Source organism: Vipera berus, assembly GCF_964194415.1.
Source record: "Vipera berus genome assembly, chromosome: 1".
Lineage (NCBI taxonomy): Eukaryota > Metazoa > Chordata > Lepidosauria > Squamata > Viperidae > Vipera > Vipera berus.
This window is the reverse complement of record NC_138202.1, coordinates 160,784,817-160,804,686: the sequence shown is the minus strand read 5'-3', so window position 1 is coordinate 160,804,686 and position 19,870 is coordinate 160,784,817.

The window sequence follows — 19,870 nt, the reverse complement described above, 5'->3', positions numbered from 1 at the left end:
GATCATAAAAGCCCAGACCAGCACAATACCACTGAAAAAGAAAAACAAGAAATTCAAGAAGAAATCAGCATGGCTGCACAAAGATTTCTCTGACAAACTGAAAGACAAAAAGGACAAATACAAAAACTGGAAAGAGGGGCACATAACTAAGAGCGATTATCAGCAGACAGCCAGAACATGCAAATATGAAAAGGCTCAGAACGAACAAAGACTTACAACAGAAATCCTGGATAATAAGAAAAGTTTTTTCAAGCATATTAATAACAAGAAAAAAGTCAAGGAAACTAGGTCCACTAAAGAGAGAAGATGGCAAGGAAATAACAGGCAACAGGGAGAAAGCAGAGCTGCTTAACTCATACTTTGCATCAGTCTTCACACAAAAAGAAACTGTAGCCCAACATACCAAAAAAACCACTGCAAAAGGCAAATTAGAAACAAAAATGGTAAGAGAACACCTATCCAACCTTGACAAATATAAATCACCAGGGCCCAAAAGATTACATCCCAGAGTTCTGAAGGAGCTGGCAGATGTTATCTCAGAACTATTGCACCACATCTTTCAAAAATCCTGGAGCACAGAGGAAGTACCTGAGGATTGGAAAAGAGCTTTTCTGGTTCTCATCTTCAAGAAATTGGGGGGGGGGAGTGGACCCAGGAAACTACAGACCAATCAATTTAACATCAATACCTGGGAAGATCTTAGAAAAGATAATCAAAAAACAGATCTGCGAACAACTAGAAGCAAACAAAGTCATAACTAGCAGCCAGCACGGGTTTGTTAAAAACAGATCATACCAAACCAATCTTATTTCATTCTTTGACAAAATGACTAAACTAATAGACCAGCAAAATACTGTGGACGTAGTGTACTTAGGCTTCAGTAAGGCATTTGATAAAGTAGACCACAACCTACTCCTTAGTAAGCTAGAAAAAGCTGGAATAGACAACATCACCACCAGATGCATCTGTAGCTGGCTAGCAAACCGTACTCAAAGAGTACGGCACTACATCCACATGGAAAGAAGTAAGCAGTGGGGTACCACAAGGTTCCGTCTTAGGTCCAGTACTCTTCAATATTTTGATCAATGACTTAGATGAGAGAATTGAAGGGGGACTCATCAGATCTGCAGATGACACCAAACTGGCAGGAGTAGCCAACACCCCAGAAGACAAACTCAGAATCCAAAAAGATCTTGACAAACTTGAACAATGGGCCCTGTCCAATAAAATGAGTTTCAGTGTGGAGAAAAGCAAAGTTTTACATTTAGGCAGGAAAAATCAAAGATACAAGTACAGATTGGGCAAGACCTGGCTTAAAAACAGGTCTTCAAGGAGCCTTGGAGTCATAGTGGACAATCAACCATGAGCCAGCAATGTGCAGCAGCAGCCAAAAAAGCCAATACAATCCTGGGTTGTATAAACAGAGGTGTAGAATCAAGATAATGCAAAGTATTAGTACCGCTTTATAAAACCCTAGTAAGACCACACCTGGAATACTGCAGCCAATTCTGGTCACCATATCACAAAAAAGATGTTGAAAGTTTGGAGAAAATTCAGAGAAGAGCAACCAAGATGATTAAAAGCCTGGAGACTAAAACATACAAAGAATGGCTGCAGGACTTGGGTTTGGCTAAAGAAAAGAAGAAACAGAGGCAACATAATAGCAGTATTCCAGTATTTGAGAGGCTGCCACAAAGAAGAGGGCATCAAACTATTCTCCAAAGCACCAGAGGGCAAGACAAGAAACAATGGTTGGAAACTGATGAAGGAGAGAAGCAACCTAGAAGTAAGGAGAAAGTTCCTAACAGTGAGGACAATTAACCAGTGGAACAGCTTGCCTCCAGAAATCGTGGGCGCTCCATCACTGGAGGTTTTTAAGAAGAAACTGGACTTGTCTCAGATGGTATAGGTTCTCCTGCTTGAGAGGGAGCTGGATTAGAAGATCTCCAAGATTCCTTCCAGTTCTATTCTATTCTATTCTATTCTATTCTATTCTATTCTATTCTATTCTAGTCTAGTCTAGTCTAGTCTAGTCTAGTCTAGTCTAGTCTAGTCTAGTCTAGTCTAGTCTAGTCAAGTTTAGTCTAGTCTAGTCTAGTCTACTCTAGTCTATAAACTTTCTTGTCCTAAATCTTTCAGGCCTTATTACTGAGCATCAATTTTCCACTGATGCTCAGGGTCTTAGATTGCTCTTGGCAATGCCTTTGCATCACCCCCTAACCTACGTCCATCATACCTACCTTTGGGGGGTTACCAGGTTGGGGAAGGATACTGTAGCAGAGATAGTTGACCTTTTGATCCATGGGATTCCAAGTCCTAAGAGTCTCCCAGAAGAAATGTACTGCATCTTTTTTCCTATTATTGCTAAAAGACAAAAATGAACTTTGTATAAAGCATCTCTCATAAGGAAGCGCCAATTATTATTAATTTTAATTCAATAGCCGATACCAAGATGTCAGGCAGGCCATGTGTTGCAAAAAGCCTCCTGAATACTTGGATTGTTTTGGCTGTGGTCATATTGCGAACTGGCACTACCTCCAACCATTTGGAATGGCTAACTATCACTACTAAGAAAAGCTGTCCTTAGAAAGGACCAGTGTAATCTATGTGAACCCTGGACCAGGGTGTGTGAGTCGCCTCCCATTTGTGGACTGGTGCTTGGGGCATTTCCGGCCTGGACATTTGACAGGCATAGCAGCCGTGCACCTGTTCCTCTATCGCCTTGTCTAACCCTGGCCACCACAGGTAACTCCTAGCTAATGCCTTCATTCGAACTATGCCTGGGTGCCCCTCGTGTAGAGATTTTAGGACTCTATCTCTCAGTGTCTCTGGGATAATGACCCTACTACCCCACAACAGGCATCCCTTATGAGCAGACAATTCATGTCTCCTTATGAAGTAAGCCTGGAATTCCTGGCCTGGGCTCTTATCCTGCCACCCTGTAAATACCCAAGACTGGACTCTGCTCAGGATTCTATCTGACGCTGTCTCAGTCACTATATCACTTGCATGGAGAGGGCATTCGGGTAGCTCTTGGATGGCCAGTATCTGTGCTGCTGGGTTGGGTTCAGTGTTTGCCAGGGGTAGTCTACTTAACCCATCTGCATGGCCCATTTCTTTCCCTGGTTTGTGCACCAGTTTGAAGTTATACGCAGATAAGAATATGGACCACCTAAGCATCCTTGGGGAGAGAATTTGAGGGGTTTGTTTGTCCGTGGTGAACAATCCTAATAAGGGCTTATGGTCGGTGAAAATTGTGAATTCCCTCCCATAGAGATAGTCATGGAATTTTTTGACCCCCTGCCACTATTGCCAGGGCTTCCTTGTCTATCTGGGCGTAATTCCTTTCTGCCCCTGACAATATTCTGGAGTAGTATGCGATGGGCACCTGTTCCCCGTTCCCTTCTAGATGGCTCAGTACTGCGCCCACTCCATAAGGTGAAGCATCGCAAGCAATGCAAATGGGCTTATGTTCAATGAAGTGGGTGACCGTGGACTTATTGGACAGTAGGCTTTTTAGGGTTTGAAAACTTTTTTCGTGGGCACTGGTCCAGCTCCATGCAGCCTTCTTATCTAGGAGCCTGTGCAAAGGCTCAGCTATTTCTGCTTTGTGGGGAAGGAAAGAATGGTAAAAATTAAGCAGCCCCAGGAAGGCTTGCAATTCAGCCTTGTTCTTGGGAGTGGGGGCCATATTGATTGCCCTTACCTTGGATTCTGCAGGGTGAATTCCACTGGCATCTATTTTAAACCCCAAGAATTCTGTGGCTGCAACCCCAATGCTGCATTTGTCTCTTTTTAGTTTGAGACCTGCAGAGCGAAACCTACCTAAAACTGCCCTCAGTCTGTCTGCCAGCACCTCTTCTGTGTCCCTGCAATGAGGACATCATCGAAATAAGGGCATACCCCTTGAATGCCCTTAAGAGTCCGCTCCATTACCTCCTGGAAAATTCCTGGAGCCACACTGACACCGAATTGCAGGTGGTTAACTCTGAAGGCTCCCTTGTGTGTTACTATAGTTTGAGCGTCTGCTGTCTCCCTGGTAACCGGCAGCTGCTGGTACGCCTGTGTGAGATCCAGCTTCGTAAAGATGGCGCCGCCTTGGAGGGAAGCGTGAACGTGGCCGACTGTTGGAACCGGGTAAACGTGCTGGTTAAGGGCCCGATTCAGCGTGCATTTATAGTTGGCGCAGATACTTACTTCCCCGTTAGATTTATGGGGGGTGACTATGGGGGTCTCCCACTCTCCCCCCTCTACCAGCTGTAGGACCCCCTGCTCGACTAATTTGTCTAGCTCTCTCTCTATCTTGTGTTTGAGAGCAAAGGGGACTCTTCGGGGTTTGATTCTAACAGGTAGGATGCTGGGGTTCAGTTTAAAGGAAATGGGGCCCCCGGTGTACCTGCCTAGTTTGTTATCGAATACGTCTGCAAACTCGTTGCAGACAGATTCAATGCTGCTTCCCTGGGTCCTGTGGATGCCCGATATCGCTATGCCTAGGGCCTCAAACCAGTCTAGCCTGACTAGACTAGTTCTTCGGCCCTCGACCACAAGGATGTCCAAGTGCCCATGGAAACTCTTAAACCTCACTGAAAGGGTGGCCTCCCCCTTGATCTTTACTGGGGCGTTTTGGAAATCGGTTAGGATAATGTTGGAGGGCCTCAATTTAACCCGCTTGCTCCGGCCGCACACGAGTTTAAAACTCTCATAAGATATTACTGAGACTGCAGAGCCGGAGTCAAGCTCCATCTTGCAGGGAATGCCCTGAAGGTGGATGTCCAATTTAAGCTTGGGTTTAAGTGGCCGGCAGGCCCCGGTTCTACAGATGGCCCTCCGGCTTTCGAAAAATCCTATGCGGTTAGGTTTCTGGGCCGGACTCATCCTCCGGCTGTAGCTCGTGGAGGCCGTCTCGGGAATGGCTATGACAGACCTCTGCGATGTGGCCTGTTTTGCCACAGGCCCGACACTTGGCTGAGCGGAACTTGCAGATGGCCCTTGTGTGGTCTCTGCCGCAGCCTGCGCACTTTGGGAAGGGGGCTGTTTTCCGCTGTTTCTCCTGGCTTTTGCATCGCCTCTCTCATTGCTCCGGTCTCCAGCGAACCTGATCGATGCCGGGTTCTTCCTCCGCTTCTCTGCTTCCGCCACTATTCGTCGCCACTATTGTGTAGTGGGTTTTGAAGAGTAGGAATGATGCCAGGCAGATGAGTACAGTCAAACAACTCTTTATTTGGTGACCATAACTGAACTGGGAGAATAGGGGTATCTGTACCCTTTATATACCAGGCCAAGTACACTACCAACCAATCAGTTTGAACCTCAGTTTCCCGCCAAAAACTGACACCGACCACAACAGTTTCGGTTCAGCGCCACCTGGTGGTAACTGTTCTGTAACTGCTTAAAGGTGCTCTTTAAACCTAATACATAACATTGTGGAAGTACTAATGTTATGAAGTTACAGAGAGTAACAACTACTTCTGCTTGGAATGCTTAAGTGCCACTGATTCCAGTCATCTGCACGAAAAGGCTGAACATGTTTGAATCTGGAATCCATCACCTGTTTCTGGGTTTGTGTGAAGTGCAAGTCCATCTCTGAACAGAATGGGAAAAGAAGAAATAGGGGAGACATGATAGCAATATTCCAGTATTTGAGGGGCTGCCACAAAGAAGAGGGGCCCGTGCTATTCACCAAAGCACCAGAGTGCAGGACAAGAAACAGTGGTTGGAAACTGATCAAAGAGAGAAGCAACCTGGAATTAAGGAGAAACTTCCTAACATTGAGGACAATTAACCAGTGGAACAGCTTGCCTCCAGAAATCGTGGGTGCTCCATCACTGGAGATTTTTAAGAAGAGGCTTGACAGTCACTTGTCTGAGATGGTATTATGTTCTCCTGCTTGAGCAGGGGGCTGGACTAGAAGACCTCCAAGGTCCCTTCCAACTCTATTATATTCAAGGAATGAAGGAAATATGGTGGATCTTAGAATAATTATAAAGCTACAAGTGAATCATTTCAATTTTTTTGGCAGATCAATGTAGAACGATTGGAGCAACCTGAAGAAATGATAAATGGGGTTACTGAAGCCAACTGTACTTCTGATCATTAATTTTACTGTAATTACTAAATAACTACTGTAGTAGGGGCTAATGTATACAAACAAATGTTCACGATTAATGTAACGTACAGGTCATAGTGTATTTGCTGCAATATTTGTGTCTTTTTATCTTAGTTTTGTCTTTTCAGGCCACTTTAATGAACAGCTTAAAATTGATTGTGGTTTCCATTTGGGCACCCTACTAAACAGCTCCAAAGACTGTAGAATCCAGCTTGATGTGGGAGATTGGAAATCCAGGCTACCTTTTACAATTCTACAATTGCATATGCCTTTAACTCAGTGGAGGGGGGAAAGCTGTACTAAGAGAAAAATATACTACTTAGAGTCCTGCCCATGGTGATAAACAACATGAGAGCATTCAGCCTGCAATCTCCCTCACAAGTGTACCATTCTTTATATGCCAGATTGTAAACTGGACAAATGCAAGACTTTTCCTGCAGACTTGGGCATTGAAAAGCGAACGGATGGATGTGGGGGAAAAAGGGGTCACAATAGTGCTGTCTAGAAAAAATATCGTCTGTAGACAATACCTCTCATTATTAGGTACAATACATCTTAAAAATGAAACCTGGACTTTTGAGTCTCAGACTGGTAAGGAGTAATTCCTCACTTTAAAATGTGCTGGGTTTTTTTTAGATTGGTACATTTCCAGATTATTTTCTAGGACGTTATCAGGGAACTGAATCTGAAAAGAAATTTTCAAAGAGAAGAAAGCATTTAAAAAACCACAACCAAATAGATTAGATTGAAACTTCATTAAAATGGAGAGAAAATTAAGTTGATAATTATCTGTAATTACAATCTCCTTTGAGAACCTCTGTAAAGTCTAGAATATCTGAATTATTTTACTACAATTCAAATTGTTGTTATTTTTCTGCTACATATGTTTTGAATTCAAGGCTTTGCTATGTTTTGTCTTTCATAGGTAGTCCTCACTTAATGACTAGTCAGTGGCTGTTTGAAGTTACGACAGACCTACTCTGAGCTATTTGGGATTCCTTTTTAAAGTTCTAACAAAGACAAATCTCCCCATAGTCACACAATGTCATTTTGGTCACTTGGCAACTAGCCCACATTTGTAGCCATTTGCAGCATCCTGCATGATGTGGTTGTGATTTTTTGACAATTTATTTTTTGACAGCGTTTATTTCAGTTTTCTGGCAAAAAAATTCCCGCTAAGGAAAATGGGTTCACTCAAAGATCACTGTGCTTGGTTGACAACTGCCACAAAAAAGGTTGGGCATTCAACCGCCATGATTTACAATCATAATTCTAGGCTCAGTTATAGTCATATTAACATTTAACATGTTAAATTTAATTGACCACTTTTTTCCTCCTTTTTTGTACATTACTTTTTCTTCTTTTTTCGTTGTGGTTAGGGTTGAATGTATGTTTTTGTTTTGTTACATTTTGTTCGTTTTACTGTTCTGTATTTTATTCTCTATGATAAAACAATTATATATATATATATATACACACACACACACACACACACACACACACACACACACACGTCCTAATATCCATTATAACACTGGAAGACTATGGTCCATTTTCTTGGAGTCCTATATTCACTATGGTTGCATCATATTTTTGAATATATGAAGCATCTGGAAGGTTTCTGGGGTACCATTCCAGTTTATCCATTTAGTTTCATTTGAGTATCAGGGATCAGACCCGGAACATATTTATGACTGGACATGCATTCTGCTCTTCCAATGTCCATCCATCCTGATCTACAAATAGCTCTGAATATACTAAAAAAAACAAATCCAATTAATCTCATTTGAGGTTTAAACTGGATTCAGAAGCTTGGGAGATGAGAAGCTGGTTGTCCAGAAGTGCCTTTAACATGAAAGAGCTTCACTCAAGTTTCTGTGCAGCCATGAATCCCACTGAGTTGTAGTTTGTGTGCTCCTTAACACCTAACCTATCAGGGTCTTCTGATGACAAGCTGGGATAAAGCTATTCTGGTTAGACGTTTTTGGAGAAAGGGAAGTATAATTTAAGTATGAAATAATATTGTATTATTGATAATTAAATCTTAACAAAATATTTTTGAGGACTTGAGGAGTGATAAGGGTGGGTATAGAGAGGTGTCCTTGATGTATCTCTGTGTACATGAGGTTTGGTTCATACTGTACAAACTGCACATATGGAATTTTCCTCCTGATCAATGAATATAAGTTATTCTTGCGGGAATCCCAAACACATGGAGCCACAGAACTTATTAACGAATGGAAGACCAGAGTAACTCGCTAACCTCCTCTTACAGAATTTTAAAAACTCAACACACACACAAAACCAGAACTATTTTTATAGGTCATTTGAACATTCCCATTCTGTTCAGAGATGGACTTGCATTTCACATAAACCCAGAAACAGGTGATGGATTCCAGATTCAAACATGTTCAGCCTTTTCGTGCAGACGACTGGAAGCAGCGGCACTTAAGCATTCCAAGCAGAAGTAGTCGTTACTCTCTGTAACTTCTTAGTGCTTCCACAATAATAAATACGGAGCATGTAACTTAGACCAACCTAATACTTTGAGGAAGCCAGAGAAACTATGGCTTGATAAAAATGGATGGTTCCTCTTTCAGAACTGATGTATTCGATTTCAGCTGCCATCTCTCACATTAAACATGTGCTGCTAAGCTTCCTTTCCTCAAAAGTCGGATCTTGAACTCCTGCAAGCCCACATATATGTGAATGGGAGAAAAAGGTATAGACGTTCATTACTGATCCTTTGGGCCTTTTGAAAAGACACGTTTTTTTTTTCAACCAGCAGGTTATGCAATAGCTTTTAGACAAAGCAGGTACTCAGTAATTTTTTTGTTTTAAGATTAACCTGAAACCATCTACGACTTAATACTTTGTAAAAAGTTGTAAGCAGAAAAGAACGATAAAGTAGTATGCTTTCAAGAAAAAAGAGAGTAAAAATACAACACCGTAGGCATTATGAGAGCTCAGCAAATGCTGTTTCTTGTCTTCTATACTTGCTGTTCCATCAAGAATATTTAGACAAATCAGAATTGAAAAGTATTTTCTTTTGTTTGTTATAGAACTTTGTTAAAGGAGCAGAACTGATTGACAACTGCAAATGTTGAAGAGGATCATTAATCCCAGTAAAACTGGTCATTACGTGCTTTCTGAAATATGAAGCCTATCCGGTTGGCCAAAGAAACAAGAGATGTTTCCTGTGAGTGAAATATCAGGATCTTTTAAAAGAAGCAACATTACTTATGAATATGAGCCCCCTACTTGAATAGCAAATAATAGAAACATGTTATGAATAAGTCTTCATTTAAAAAGGAAATCCAATCACAAAATATGCCTACAATTCTCCATGTGTTTACCTGTGAGTAATCTCCATGAAACTGGTGAAACTCAAAGCTAAGTAAGCAGGCCTAACCCTGATATTTATATTATATAATTATTCTAAGGCTCCCCTATAATTTTTCTGCCCAAAAATGAAAAATGCTTTGAGTTTGGAGCAGAAAGTCCGAATTGGCTGTGTCTTTTGTTATGAGACAACACTTAAAACAATTCAAGTGCTCCTATGGAAAACAACTCAAAATGTTTTGAGTAGTCGAGCCCTATAATGGTATTTTGAACCAAGAGCCTTCCTCTCTCTCTTTTTTTTTTTTAAACCCACAATCCAAAAAAATTAGGTGGAGTACATACATTCCATGGTCACTTCTGACAGTCATTCAACTTGCAGAAAAATTGGCCAATGCTTAAAATGTTAAGTTATTCTTCATAAAGAACCTTTGAAACAGCAAAACAAAGTGGGGGGGAATCACTCAGATCCCTTCAACAATCACAACTCTGTTTCCAGTTCTCCAGAGGAGGATCGGGGGCTTATAGGAAAAGGAGAAATTCAATTAAATATTTCTGATGACAGATACTTCCTCAAGAGGGAGGGGCCCACCTATCTATTTTTGCAAAGAAAGAGCAGTTTATCTGTTGAGTATGTAAATAGTTGCAAGCAACGGATTTTGCAGACTGCACCATAGCTAGGTTTGAGCGGGAGATTCCGGTGCAATCATTGGCTGCAGTTAGCAAGAAGCGGGAGAATAAACACCTCTGATTGGTTACAGTTCAAATAGTTCCACTATAAAAGGTTGCAACACTTGACAGTTGTCAGTTGACAGTTGTGTATTCAATAAACTCGTTCATTGCAAAAACCACTCTGAGTCCTCGTCTATCAGAACAAAACAATTGGCGACGAAGGTGGGATAGACAGAAGACCAGAGAATCGGCGAATTGTTGCGCAAAGGCGGCAAATTCGAAAACGAGTCACAGTCAACCGGCGGCCGCGGTGAAATTAAAAAAAAAAAAATTCTCCGAATGGCGCAAATAGGGTCCTTAAAGGAATTCGACCCAAACTTCCCCGAGGATTGGGAAGAATACATCGGTCAAGTGGAAGGGTTCCTGCTAGTGAACGGAATCACCGATGACCGGAAAAAGGCGGCAGCATTATTGACGATTTGCGGCACACCGGTCTACAGAATCGCTGTCGGACTGTGTCAACCGCAACCAGTCTCTAGCGTGCCTTATGCCGACCTTTTAGCCAAACTAAAGGTCCACTTCACCCCCAGGAGGTCTGAGCTCTTTTGGCGCCGCATCTTTGAGAAAAGGAACCAGAGACCGGGGGAATCCATTCAAAAATTTGTCGCTGCCGTCAGGGAAGCCGCAGTACGGTCTAAATACGATAACTTAGAGATAAGAATTCGGGACCGAGTTGTACTGGGCTTGCGTGACGAGCAGCTACAAAACAGGATAATCGCCAAACCCACCGGCGATCTGCAGGAGGTGATAGACGAACTCCTAACGTACGAGTCTACCGGGTATCGCGACCCCCCCCGCAGTAGCATGGCAGCGGCGTCCGAGATCAACCAAGAGGGCTATGTGGACTGCGGGGAGGTGGACCAGCAGTGGGAAGACGACATCGCCGAAGTCTCGAGGCGATTCGGAAAATTGGCGCCAAGATCGCCCAGAAGTGAGGGGCCTGATCCTAACCGCCGACAACAACCCGCAACTCCGCAAAGACAGGCGACCGCGGCACAACGACCATGGAGGGACACCGCAACCAGACCGAGAGACAACGACAGCCAAAACCGGTGCGGCAGCTGCGGAGGCAACCATCCCCGAGCATCTTGCCGATTCCGAAATGCAAAGTGCAGGGCGTGCGGGAAGACGGGCCACATCCAGGCCATCTGTAGGAGCCGCGCTCGGGACAACCGCCTGCACGAAGTCGATGTGTGGCCCGAAGGTAGGGTAACCCCTTACTTTAGTGGCAAAGAGACCCCTAGTCCCCGGGTTAAAATTCCAAATCTAGGGGAGGTGGCGCCTGTCTACCGCCGGGGAAAAGGAAAAAACAGCAATTTTCCAGAAGGAAAATTAAAAATCATAGTCCATCTGCAAGGGGTTCCTTGCAGAATGGAAATAGATTCAGGGGCTTCAGTGTCAATAATCTCCAGTGAAACCCTGGAGAGGATTGAACAATTAAGTGGAAGAAAAATTCCACTTAGTTCCACAAAAATTCAGTTAACAGACTTTCAAAAAAGCCCCATAAAAATAAAAGGGAAGGTTAGCCTTAGAGTAAAATTTAAAGGCTTTAAAGGGGTCTTAGATTTAATAGTTACTGAGGGGCATAGGACTAGCCTAATTGGCCTTAACTGGTTCCCAGCCCTGGGCATTTGGGTAGGGGGAATAAATTCAGTAATTAAAAATAAGACCCTCGAATCGGTCTGCAATGAATTTGCAGACGTATTCGATGGGTCTTTGGGTAGATATAAAGGGCCCCCGATTAAATTTAACTTAGACCCCTCAGTGAAACCTATCAGGCTTAAGGCCCGAAGGGTGCCTTTCGCCCTAAAGGAAAAAATCGAGGCCGAGCTCGACAGGCTAGTAGGCCAAGGGGTCCTAGAACCTGTTGAGGGCGGCCTGTGGGAAACGCCGATTGTCACACCCCTCAAACCTAATGGGGATGTGAGAATCTGCGCTGACTATAAGGCCACCCTGAACATTGGAATGAAAAAGCATGCTTACCCGGTCCCGACGGTGAAGCAGGTCCTCGCGACGATCCAGGACGGCGCCATGTTTGCCAAGTTAGACTTGGCGCATGCGTACTTACAATTGACTGTCTCTGAAGAGGCTGCAGAAGCACAAACGATTGTTACCCACAAGGGGGCGTTCCGGGTCCACAGACTGCAATTTGGTATTGCAGCAGCTCCAGGCATCTTCCAAGAAGTGATGGAGAGGACCTTAAAGGGCATACCTGGTGTATGCCCTTACTTTGATGATGTCCTGATAGCTGGAAAAGATGAAGAAATGTTAGTAGAGCGGCTGGAACAGGTACTGGGCAGATTTAGGAGGGCTGGATTGAAATTAAAAAAGGAAAAGTGTTCCATTGGGGTTAAGTCCACTGATTTTTTGGGCTTCAGGATAGACAAGAATGGAATACATCCTACCCCTGACAAAATTAAGGCAATTAAATGGGCTCCTGAGCCAAGAAACAAGGCTGAACTACAAGCTTTCCTTGGGTTGGTAAATTTTTACCATACGTTTGTACCTCACAAGGCTGCCATTGCAGAACCCCTCCACAGACTTTTAGATAAGAAGGCTCCTTGGCAGTGGCAGAATAAACATAGAGTTAGTTTTCAAACGTTAAAAGACATTCTTTCCAGCCAATCAACTGTAACCCACTTTATAGAGAATAAACCCATTTACCTAGCGTGTGATGCTTCACCTTATGGTGTGGGGGCCGTGATCAGCCATTTAGACAACCAAGGGATACAAAGACCAATCGCATATTACTCCCGGACACTAACCAAGGCCGAGAGGAATTATGCGCAGATTGATAGGGAAGCATTGGCAATTGTGGCAGGAGTAAAGAAGTTCCATGACTACCTTTACGGTAGGAACTTTACCATACTGACTGACCACAAACCCCTGTTGGGACTGTTTACCACAGATAAACAGACTCCCCAAATTATGTCACCCCGAATGCTGAGGTGGTCCATTTTCCTCTCAGCATATTCATTTTCCCTTCAATACAGACCGGGCAAAGACATGGGTCATGCTGACGCCCTGAGCAGGCTGCCCTTGAACATCACTGAGGATGACCCTGCCCCTGTGGGACAAATCATGTCCCTACAGGACATCCCAGACTGGCCCTTAACAGCTAAAGATATAGCTGTGGCAACAAACACTGACCCTACTTTAAAGAGAATAATGGCCTGGGTTCTAAGTGGGTGGCCTAATGCCAATCCAGATGCCCAGTACATTCCATATTTCAGAAGGAAAGATGAACTGTCAGTTCATTTGGGTTGTTTACTGTGGGGAAACCGTGTGGTTATTCCTGAAATTCACAGGCCAGCCATTCTATTAGAATTACATGAAGGCCACCCAGGAATAGTACGCATGAAGGCGTTGGCTAGGAGCCACTTGTGGTGGCCTGGGTTGGACAACAACATTGAGGAATGCGTTGCCAATTGCCATCTGTGCCAATGCTCTAGGCCAGAACAACAACACATTCGTACGCATAAGTGGGAGTTAGCGAGGAATCCTTGGTCCAGGATTCATATTGATTTCGCTGGACCATTCCAAGGGTTAACATTTCTGGTAGTTGTTGACAGCTTCTCTAGATGGCTAGAGGTAGTACCAGTCAGTTCTACGACTTCTGGTAGAACAATACAGGTATTAAGGGGCCTCTTTGCCACTCACGGGTTACCGGATGTAATCGTGTCTGATAACGGGCCACAATTCACCTCTGTTGAATTCCAGGATTTCCTCAAGGCCAACTCGATTAAGCACAAGACATCAGCACCCTTCCACCCATCCACCAACGGCTTGGCAGAACGTAATGTGAGGACCACAAAGGACGCTTTAAAAAGGATCATCAGAGGTGACTGGCATCAAAGACTGGCCGAGTTCTTGCTGACCCAACACACGACCCCATGTACTGCCACGGGCAAAAGTCCAGCTGAAATGAGGTGGGGAAGAAGACTAACAACCAAATTGGACAGATTACACCCTGACAGACTTCCAGCAAGCGCTGAACTGGACATCCCTAATAGAACATTTAAAGTGGGGGATCTAATTTGGGCTAGGAACTATGCACCAGGGGACAAATGGATTCCAGGGGTGGTCACTGAAATTTTAGGGCCCCTGTCATATACTATTGAGGGGGAAGGGAATAGGATCTGCAAGAGACACATAGACCAGTTGAGGAAGAGAAATAGTGGGTGCGCACCAGAAGAAGGGGATCTAGGCATATTTGTGGGGAACACTACACCCGGGTTCAGCGATAACAACCTGCCAGATAGTGGGGTTGCTGATTTGCACAACAACTCAGTCCCGGGTAACCTCCAACAGCAATATAGTCAGTATGATTGGGAAATACCCCTGCGGAGTAGGCCAGGAACAGATGATATTCTAACACAACCAAATCCACAAAACAGCAATAGGATAGCATCAGAACCAGTTAATCAAGAGCACAGGTCCAATGGAGACAATCAGCCAAGCAGACAATCCGGTAAGGGTGTCCTTAGCAGTCTGGGCAATAGATACCCTTCTAGAATCCATAGGCCACCAAAATACTTGAAGGATTTTGTTCAGAAATAACAACAACTGGGGGGTAAGGGGTGTTGTGTATGTAAATAGTTGCAAGCAAGGGATTTTGCAGACTGCACCATAGCTAGGTTTGAGCGGGAGATTCCGGTGCAATCATTGGCTGCAGTTAGCAAGAAGCGGGAGAATAAACACCTCTGATTGGTTACAGTTCAAATAGTTCCACTATAAAAGGTTGCAACACTTGACAGTTGTCAGTTGACAGTTGTGTATTCAATAAACCCGTTCATTGCAAAAACCACTCTGAGTCCTCGTCTATCAGAACAAAACATTATCTATTGACTATTCCTTAACAAACTCAATTGTTTTATGTAGTTTCCTAAAAGTAGTTCTTGTTTTGGTGACCACAATTGAGACTGGGAACTTGCTCACTGAGTGAAATGGTCACTAAATGAAACTACAACTGCGCTTACACTTTTACTTCAGCTTTCCTTTGGCTTGCAAACCTGCAAGTATGGGTGATAAAGTTACTTTTTCGTCACTGTTGTCATTGTGAATGGTTGCTATGTAAGATAGTTGCTAAATGAGAATCACCTGCGTTGCCTTTTGATACTAGCTATAAAGCAAGTGTGTTTTTGTGTAAGTCTTATTTTTTTACAAGTTTTACAAATTCATCCATATTATGAATAAAATTATTGTAGAACTTATGTAACTTAGAGTAGGAAATGCAGGCAAGATACAATCCTTGGATAAGAGATCCAAGTTCAGCACTGTCGAGAGAGATGCATATTTTTTTCAGATGATATTCCAGGGGAATAAACGTATTTTTGATCTCCCGCAGAAGCAATTATGGTCTGGATTAAACCTGGGGAAATAATTATTTTTAATAGCAATAGCAAAAACACTTAAGACTTTTTTCACGCCCCAGTGTTTTCAGTGATTTACAAATGTTAGCATATTGCCCCCAACAATATGGGTCCTCATTTCACCAGTCTCAAAAGGATGGAAGGCTGAGTCTACCTTGAGGCAATCAAGATTGAACTTCTGGCAATGAGCAGAGTTAGCTTGCAATACGGCATTCCAACCACTGCAACACCACAGCTGCTTTATAGGCTTTATAGGCTGAAAACACCAGATTCTTCGCTCTGTAGGTGTCTAATTGGTAATATTAGGAGCATTGTGGGGAAATCAAATCTATATAGAGGACTAATTCCAAATGGACTTCTGTTTCTGACAGTCAGAATTAGGAAGAATTGGATACGATTTCTTCTGTTGATGGAGCCCTATTCAACTGAAAGCACAGGATTTAAAATGCAAGTTATTAAACAGCCAAAAAATATAAATATCTATGAATTAAAATTAATAATAATTGGCGCTTCCTTATGAGAGATGCTTTATACAAAGTTCATTTTTGTCTTTTAGCAATAATAGGAAAAAAGATGCAGTACATTTCTTTTGGGAGACTCTTAGGACTTGGAATCCCATGGATCAAAAGGTCAACTATCTCTGCTACAGTATCCTTCCCCAACCTGGTAACCCCCCAAAGGTAGGTATGATGGACGTAGGTTAGGGGGTGATGCAAAGCCATTGCCAAGAGCAATCTAAGACCCTGAGCATCAGTGGAAAATTGATGCTCAGTAATAAGGCCTGAAAGATTTAAGATAAGAAAGTTTAACTAGACTAGACTAGACTAGACTAGAGCTGGAAGGAACCTTGGAGATCTTCTAATCCAGCTCCCTCTCAAGCAGGAGAACCTGTACCATCTCAGACAAGTCCAGTTTCTTCTTAAAAACCTCCAGTGATGGAGCGCCCATGATTTCTGGAGGCAAGCTGTTCCACTGGTTAATTGTCCTCACTGTTAGGAACTTTCTCCTTACTTCTAGGTTGCTTCTCTCCTTCATCAGTTTCCAACCATTGTTTCTTGTCTTGCCCTCTGGTGCTTTGAAAGATAAGTTGACCCCCCTCTTCTTTGTGGTAGCCTCTCAAATACTGGAATACTTCTATTATGTTGACTCTGTTTCTTCTTTTCTTTAGACTAGCCAAACCCAAGTCCTGCAGCCGTTCTCCTTTTTCAATTAAGGGTTCACTCTGGCTTTCACCTATTAATATCCTTGACCTTGATTCATCCATGCGGCAATAATTCATTCTCAGAAAAAGGACTGTGCAGATTTAGTGTGCTCCATGTTTAATGGGAGAAGTTGAATTCTGAAGACAATAGTTATTTTTGTGCTGCTTTGCAACAACCAGCCCTGGGGTACTGCTGTGTTCCAGACATGTGAGGAAACAAGCACAATCCAGTGGACCAAAGACAGCTTTCATTCTCTGTCTCCAGCCTTCTGGGATGAAGAAATTACTCCTGTGTGGCCAGCCTCTCATCGTCAACTTTCCTTTCGGCAAGCAAGCAACCTGTTCCTTTAACATTTCAAACAAATGGATTGTGTAAACCCCAAATAACGTAAGTGGAAGAACTTGGTTCTCCGTTTCTGTAGCTGGATTCTCAGATATTTAATTGGAAGTGGCCTGTGTAAAAAAAACACCAAGGCTAGCTGCTGATCTGAATCCAGTGAAACTATTCCCTACATAATTGCTTCTCATCCTTGACGCTTTTGCTTCTTGCTTCAATTACATCTCTTTTACGTAAAAAACCTTCCTTGAGTTTAATAGCTTTAAATCTCCGCTCACTAGTTTCAATAATGTGTTTTTCTAAATCACTTTCTGTTCTACTTAGGGGTTTCTTTCCAGTGCCAAGAATACTGGCAGAGCGGTTGACCATTCTAGCATTATCCCTGGCCAAGAATAAAACAAGCTGGCAAAGGAGGCTGTGGGTATCTCATGTGTGCATGGGATAAGCCAGCCAGCTGTCTCCACTTGCGATATTAAATGAAGCAATGGCTGCTTTTGGATGGTTTGAGCATAGACACTGAAAACATCTAAGCATTGTTCCATTGGTATACAAAAATCTATTGTGATATTCATTCTTTTAAAAAAATGACCCCAAACCAATAATGAAAAGCTGACACTAAAGGGAGTTCTTACAGCTCTTGATCTGCAGAACAAACGCTCCCTCCTGTGGCTAAAATATCATCGCTCCCCATTGTCTCTTTCTAGTTTGCTTGGAATTAACTTTATGTAATGGTCATTATGATGGTAGTAAGAAACATAACGATTTTGTAATAAGGTAAACACATTCTCACTGCAGTCTCACCTAACATAATATGCCAAAGATATTTCAGTAATGTGATTAAGAACGAATGTTTTAAGCAGTCTGATTTCTCTCCCCCTATTCCTAGGTAATAGGAATTACCTATTCAATTAATTTGAGTGGTGAAGCTCTTATCTATAGATTACAGTCCACTGTGGTGCCCATGAGTAGCAACAAACCCCTACATGCACTATCAGTTCTATAAATAGAGAAACTGAGGCTGAAATTCCTTTTCCGAGTTCGTCATCCAAACACGTTCTTCCAATACTACTAGTGGTTTTATCTTCACCGCTGCCAGCACTCTGTCTGATGCCGTGGAACAGGAAGGATCTTATCCTGGAGGTATTCTTGCAATGCAGATCAACTGTCACGAGCAATTCTTCAAAATGGGCATGAAGACATTTGGGGAGATCCAATTAACTAGCAACCAGCCAGATAGACTTGGCAAGCAACTCATTGCTTTATAAACGCACTGGATCTTCCAATGGGTAGCATTGCTTCCTTCTGCTCTGCCTGAAATCTCTTTACATCTTTTCTTTTCTCCCCTCACTACACTCAACCGTTCCATTCTTATTGGAAGGAAAAGCTCCTACTTTCTCCTCTTAGCATGTTCGATCCTTCAGTTATATATTTGCACTTTTCCTACAGTACATTTCCGGAGGATGCTGAGTTAAATAGGAAAAGCCAGCTTCAAGTCAACATGAACAGTACACTAAATTTCTGAACAGCAATTAGTTTGAAATTGAAGAAAGCCAGCCTGAGGAAAACTGAAAATCCTCACTGCTGATCTTTGGAGCACTTTTTTTTTTAAAGACCTTTAATTTTATTGTAGGATAAAATAAAAACAAAAACAAAAATTAAGTAAACTTCTGAGAAAAGAGAAGAATGCAGAAGTAAGAAAGAAAAAAAGTAATAACTTCTGACTTTTTCCAGGGCAGTAGAATACAAAAAAAAAATTACAGCCACAGCCTTTTGCTTCCTATTTCTAAATGTTTCAGGCCATTTCTGTAACATCAAAATCATTCTTATCATTAAGTAAAATTAAATAAAATTAATTTTATTAAAATTTTATGAAAATAAGATTAAAATTTCAGTTTTTCAAAATCCAGAAGTGGTTTCCAAATGGAAACAAAATGAGATAACTTCTCTTTAATTAGGACGGTGAGTTTTGCCATCTCTGCCAATGCCATCACTTTTATCACCCATTCTTCCACTGCGGGAATGGCTACATCATTCCATCTTTGGGCACGCAAGATTCTTATGGCTTTCAACATATATATTCCAAATTTTCTTTCAAGCTCGTTATCCACGATTTACCAGTTCTTGAAGCTAGAAGAAAAGTATACTAGCATGAGATTTGCAGTGCCTGATGCTGACTTCTCTTTGGCCATTGTTGTGGGTTGTCACTAAATGGTGTCTTTATTTCCAGTATAGGGGCATGAAGGCTTAGCAGTTAAGAAGCTGAGCTTGTCAGCTGTAAGGCTGACAGCCCAAGTTCAAGATCCGAGCACCACGCAATGGAAAGCCCCTGTTCTTGCTCCAGTACTTGCCCACCTAGCAGTTCGAAAGCATGCAAATGCGAATAGATAAATAGGTACCACTTTGGAGGGAAGGTACAGTGTTCCATGTTTTGCCACATGCTCTGCGCTGCAGCGTGATGTCATGCTGACCAAATGACCCTGGAAATGCCTTCGGACAAGTCAGACACTATTGGGGAAATCTTTACCTTTATTTCCAGTATACATGGCAAGTTAAAGAAAGAGATTGGTCAATTCCTCAGCTATGTTCCTGCCCCTTCCAACAGGCATCAACACATCATTCATCCTTTTTTTTATCTGGGATGAGGCTGGGAGAAGTTAAGTTTTGGTGGGTGACTAGACTGGCAGGTTTAGCCATGTGACAAGGGTTAGGATTTGCCCAAATGTTTGCATGGATCTGTTCAAAAGGAACCTAGCTAACAGCTAACATTTTAAGTCATTATAAAA